Source organism: Nymphaea colorata, chromosome 9 (genome assembly GCF_008831285.2).
Source record: "Nymphaea colorata isolate Beijing-Zhang1983 chromosome 9, ASM883128v2, whole genome shotgun sequence".
Lineage (NCBI taxonomy): Eukaryota > Viridiplantae > Streptophyta > Magnoliopsida > Nymphaeales > Nymphaeaceae > Nymphaea > Nymphaea colorata.
This window is the reverse complement of record NC_045146.1, coordinates 22,968,186-22,974,185: the sequence shown is the minus strand read 5'-3', so window position 1 is coordinate 22,974,185 and position 6,000 is coordinate 22,968,186.

Genomic DNA, 6,000 nt, shown 5'->3' with positions numbered 1-6,000 from the left:
GCAGCGGAACCAATAAGATCTGGACAACAGTTTTACCTTTTTAATGGCAGGCATCCTCTTTTACTGGTCTGAAGTAGCTAAAAGAAGGGAGTAAAGAGCCGGCACTAAGGGAAATTTACCATATAAAAAGTTAAGCCTTATTCGAAACATGAAAGGAAATTAAAGAAAAAGAAAAAGGCTAAAAGACGAATCGATGAACCAGAATTTTGTTCATGCATGCAGCAAGGTACAATAATTGCTTGTTCACAGAAAGTACCTGAACAGTTGACACAGGCTGCTGTCGATCGTTCAGGAAATACAGACTTTTGAAATGTAGGTTTCATCCTAAACCATTTGATGCCAACTTTCAGAAGAACTCTTTTCAATCAAATCCTCTTACTTCTTCTACATGACCATCATCTGTAAGCAAATACAGACTTTTGAAATGCATGTTTCATCTTAAACCAGTTGATACCAACTTTCAGAAGAAATCTTTTCAATTTAATCTTCTTGCTTCCTCTACATGACCATCACTTGCGAGTCATCGATATCAAATCGTCCTTGTCGTTCACTAGGCATGTTCAGGCCCCGCTTTCCTGCTTCGAAATTATGCTAGAGAATCTTTATGTATGTACGATGAACGTTTTTTATTGCGTTGATGACTGCAAGCAAAAGCCTTGTTAGAAGGAAGCCACATGATTTAGGCATGTGACTCTCTCGTGTAAGATTGACCCACCAAACACTTATTGAGTTGTTCAAGGCTTCCATAGGATGCGATTGTTTCACACAGCCTTGAACAGTTGAAACTAAGTGAATCGAAATCAGGTCATCAGGTTTTACAGTACATATAAATTGCAATACGGGCCACATGTACTGGTGATGATGCATTTACAAAAAAGAATTATCTATGATGCTTTAAAGGGTTTACAATAGCTCGTTAGTCCAGCAAATGGTATAAGGTCAATCACCAGTTTGAGTTCTATTTAAGATTTAAGTTAGGGACGTACAAGGACTCGAGCGAACTCAAACTCATCTGTGTAAGCTAGAGTCAAGCTTCACTTGTTTAATATAAACAAGTTGAGTTCGAGCTTGAGTTTAAACTTGAGTTATAAAATAGTCAAGTTTGAGTTACACGAGCTCAACTTGTCTAAACTTGACTTGGCTGGTATCTTCCTTGTTTGTTAATCTTTAGGGGTATGATGGTAATTTTGATGGATGTTAACACCATTTTTTGCAGTTTTCTTTTTTCATTTAAAGAAAAAAAATATTGGAATCACGAAATGTTGCACGATGAGCTTAAAGGAGTCGAGCTCGAGCTCAGACTCGGTTTACTGAGTTTAGCTTGAGCTCGAACTCAGCTCACTTATTGCACATTCCTAACCTAAGCGGACGTAGGTCCTAGAGCCAGGTGGAAAATCAGCCGCAAAGTTTTGTGCCGCAGAACCACAAAGTCGGTGGCAAAGTCTTGAAACCTAAAAAAAAAAAAAGGATCATTGCAGCATTTTCTCTTTGTTAAGTAAAAGCACCATGTAGATCTAGTATACAGAATTTCATGGCCAGTGCCAGCATGTTGGGATGATGTCTAAAAGCTGGTGGGTCTCACTGCTGCCATTGGTGCTGATCTCGTTAGCTTTCATGGAGGTGGACAACAAGCTGGGACGCCCATATGTAGGCCGTATTTAAGGCTAATCAGCAGGCTGCTGGGGAGTGGGCTTGTTTTTGTACCAAGCAAGCCGCACTTATAAGAAACCAGGACCAAGCTGGCCTTCTGTTTGGCAGGCTGACATAGGCGACATCGGGCCTGGACTGGGCCTATCTGTACTCTCTCTCAAGAAACTGATGGACAGAGCTTGACCAAGTGCTGCCTATTATTGGACCTTCGGCAATAACCAAAATTCACCTATAGCCTATTTACTGATTCAAATCAGCAAAAATTCTCATAAACAAATGAAAAATATATGAGAGTTAATTAAGATGAAAAAAAAAGTCTTAAAATGTTTTAGTAATACATAGACGCTAACATGTGGCCGCTGATTCCATTTGAACCTACCCATTCAAGCCCATTCATAACACTGGTCCGGTTATGAGCAGACTGTAGCGGTCCAGTTACTTCATACAGATCCTGAGACTACGGAGAAATGACTTTGGCAACAGTTAACCTGACCTTTCATGGCCGCTTAGCCATTATAAATGATTTAAGTTTATTGTGGCATCTCTCTCTCTTTCTCTCTCTCTACTTATTGGATTCTGAATTGTTTCTGTGTTTCCACTCTCTTTCTCTCTCTCAAAAGTACTCCAAACAGAAGTCCATTGCCTGTCGAACTCATGATGCCCCAAAAACTTCAGCCGTATTCTCTTTGTCAGAAAAGCTGAAACATTGAAATGAGGAAGTTTATGTGCCTTTTCTTGCTTTGAGCAAATGTGATTCCACCTTTCCTTTGGGGCGGAGGAAGCAGGCGGAGGCTTCACGTTCAGGTGGCGGTCTTACAATACCAGAAAAATATCGTTTCCTTTTACTCGCAGTAAAATTGTTGCACCTTGTTCACAACTTGCATGCTTGGATGCCCCCTCTCTCCATCCTACAGTTTAATTACGTGATCTAAATTTAGCAAAAATATATTCGAAAAAAGAAAGGCTCTCCCGATGCTTTTGCAAAATCTCGATCAGTACAGCCCAAAATATTCCTGCTGTTTTCTGTTCCTACTTAGCAGTTCGTTTTCCTTCTACGTTCAAAACTAAGCATCGATTGTTCTCTATTCATTGTTTTTTTTTTTCTTCTGACCGGAATTAGATAAAGCGTTTTTTCTTTATCCGTATCTTGATAAGTTGACAGATTATTCCATGCCGTTCTTTTTTTCTTCCTGTTCGTTCCCCTTCTTCTTCTTCTTCTTCTTCTTCTTCTTCTTCTTCTTCTTCTTCTTTTTTAAAGGTTAGATGCATGGTGCTCCGATCTCAGCCACTTTATTCTTCCTTAGCCAATTTCTTCATGTCTCTTGTTTCTAGTTAATAATTTTCTGTTGCTTGATGAATCCATCCGAAAGGTGCTCATGGCCGCCCTTTTTATTGCCATTGATCAGCTTGAAAGACGGACGTGCGAAGAGACAAACAATAAAATAAGCCGGAGGTACGGTGGATGGCATGCGTTAGATCAGATAGGAAACTAAACAAATCCGGCAGAAATCTCTCAATTGAATGAACCGCCATTTATGCTTCAAGGTACTTGCAAAATGAAGCACGCAGCGGGAAGCCCCACTTCTTGTACAAATTCGTGTCAGGGAACTCTGGCCCATGAAATTTGTTCCGAAAGTTTGATAACCTAACTCCAAATCTGACCGTTGCTTCACTTCTCCTTCAATGCTGAGTCCTTTGCAAAGTAATGCACAAAAATCAGGAACCGACCTACCTTTTTTATATTCAAATTTGAAATTGAATAAAATAATTTAAAATATGTAAACATTAGAAAATTAACAAGAGAGATTTGTATTTTGTACGCTCTTCGTCTTATGACTTCATATATATATATATATATATATGTATATATATATATATATATATATATATATGTATATGTATATATATATATATATATATATATGTATATAAAAGGCTGAACAACGAGTCTAGTCAATTTGAACTCGATTCCAACTCACCCGTATATAAGCTTCACTTGTACATTAATTTTAACTTGAATTGTTAAATGAGTCGAGCTTGAGTTTCCACTTAGTTTATCAAGTCGTGCTTGAATTAACATTATCAAACTTGACTCAAGCTCAAGCCAAGCAATCCAGAAGTGATCAAGCTATAGCTCAACTAGTGTTCAGCCTTAGGTCCCTTAGGTCCCGTTTGATGCACACAAAAAAATATTGTGCAAAATAGATTTTTTTCTAGTTTGTACGGTTTTCCTTGCAACATCAAACACAAGAAATTTTATCATGGATTTTTCATTGAAATCGAAAAAAAATCCCACCCAAAAAAGTCGGACCTAATCAGACATGTCTAAGCCCAACTTTTTTCCAAAACAAAATCTTCCTTCTTAACTTGGTAATTTTACCATGCAAAAAACTTCATGTGCGTCAAAAGGGACCTTATATAACCTCTTTGGGTTTAAAATGTGACTCCAAGGCAAATCAAGAGGAGCTTTCTGACCAACTCCCCAATTAGTTATGTCTGGACTGACTGATTGTTCCATCTATCTGGCTACTTGTCTCAAAATTTTTTGTTGCACTCCTAAAAGTGTGAGAAAAAATTTAAAAGAATTGCTAATATTTTAAGAAAAAACATAAGGAAGTGATTGGGTGTTCGCTGACATTTTAATCAGATGTTTGCTTGCACCTTCTTACGGTAGAAGTAGATCTACTGTCTCCGCCATACATTTCAGACGTACGCTTCATGTAGCTCAAACACAATTGGTAAGGGATCTACACTTGATTTAATGTTTTGAAAAAATTACGAAAAAGATGCGTAACAATATATGGCAAATAATGAATGGCCGTATAATTATTTTTAAAGTTAATAAATAGGTACTCAGATTCTGAAGGAAATTTTCGAAGAACTGTTTACTCAAAGGAGACATTACTTTGACATAAAATGAGAAAAACACTCCTCTTGAAAACAAAAATATCTTTCATCAGCTGAGGTTTATTATTTTAGATGCAAAAGAGATGTTTTCTTTTGGTGGGTGAAAACTTCTCTGCAAGATTGAGTACCCATGGAATTCTTGTCCGTATTGGTGCTGTATTGCTTTTGAAGTAAGCAAAAATATTAATATAAATAGATCAGACCAATCAGAGAAAGAAATTAACAAGAACTCTATCTAAGGGAATATGTATATATATATATATACAACATTCCTATGATCAGCTTGTCACCTTTCATCGAGGGGCGGATGCAGATTAACCATATATATCAGTTGACACATACTAGCAAGCATAGCATTAACATTGAACGTCTCCACTTCAATAAATTCTATCAGGCAATTAGTCGACATCTCTCGGTTGAAGTTTTTCAAACCCCAGCATTATCCCAAAAAGCGTTTTTGCTAAAAACGGCCATTCTTCACACGGGATTAACAATTATTTAGGAAGTAGATTATATACTTGGTGACGGCATCTTGCCGTGTGAAAAGGGTGGCGGGAGAAAAGGTTGGACATATTGTTGATCGAATCGACCTTTTTTACTCTTAAAGAAATTCTCCAGTACACACAGACACGCTAAAATGTTTTATTCACTTCAATAGCAAAAAACAGTTAAGCCTTCAACTGGATTGAATGTATCAGGAGGTTTTTTTTTAATGTTTATTTAAGGGCAGCCATTTCGGCATAAAAGCCTCAAGATTATACTCCTACATCTCCAATGTTCTGACTTGCTTTGGAGTATGGGTAAACCTATGGTACCTCTTTTTACAAGGGTGTCATGTTTAGGGATGAAGCCAGGGAGTTGGCAGGTCATGGCCTTCCCTCAAATTTTCAAAAAAAAAAAAAGATGTAATTTTATAAAACTTTTATTTGGCCTATATAAATTGAAAAGCTATATTTCAACTCCTGTTAAAATTTTGAAACTACAGTTTGACTCTTCATGAAAAATTTATGTTTTTTCCCTTGTTATACCGTGTACAACTTAAAGCAATAACATATTGAAGTGGGTTGTACCATGTGCAACTTAAAGTAATAACATATCGAAGTGTGACAGTGACTATGAGATTTGATTTGCGGAGCCCTTGAGTGTGAGCCATCTTGCCGTGCCTATTTGTGCTACGCCCCTTATACGATGCAAGGAAGAGGAAGGTTGGTTTGGATTTGGACACTTGGGATGTCTTAGGTCACTATGTTTTGGGGACTGGATATGTATTGATTCTTAAGAAAATGCACGGTTGTTAAGCTCACGAATTTTAGTTCAATTATACTTTAACATGTGGTTTTAGCTTTAACAACTTTTCACGCTTCATATCTGCAGGACCAAGCCACTAAGGTTACGTAGGAAGCCAACATTGTTTTATATAGTAGGAAATTCATGAATCCAAAC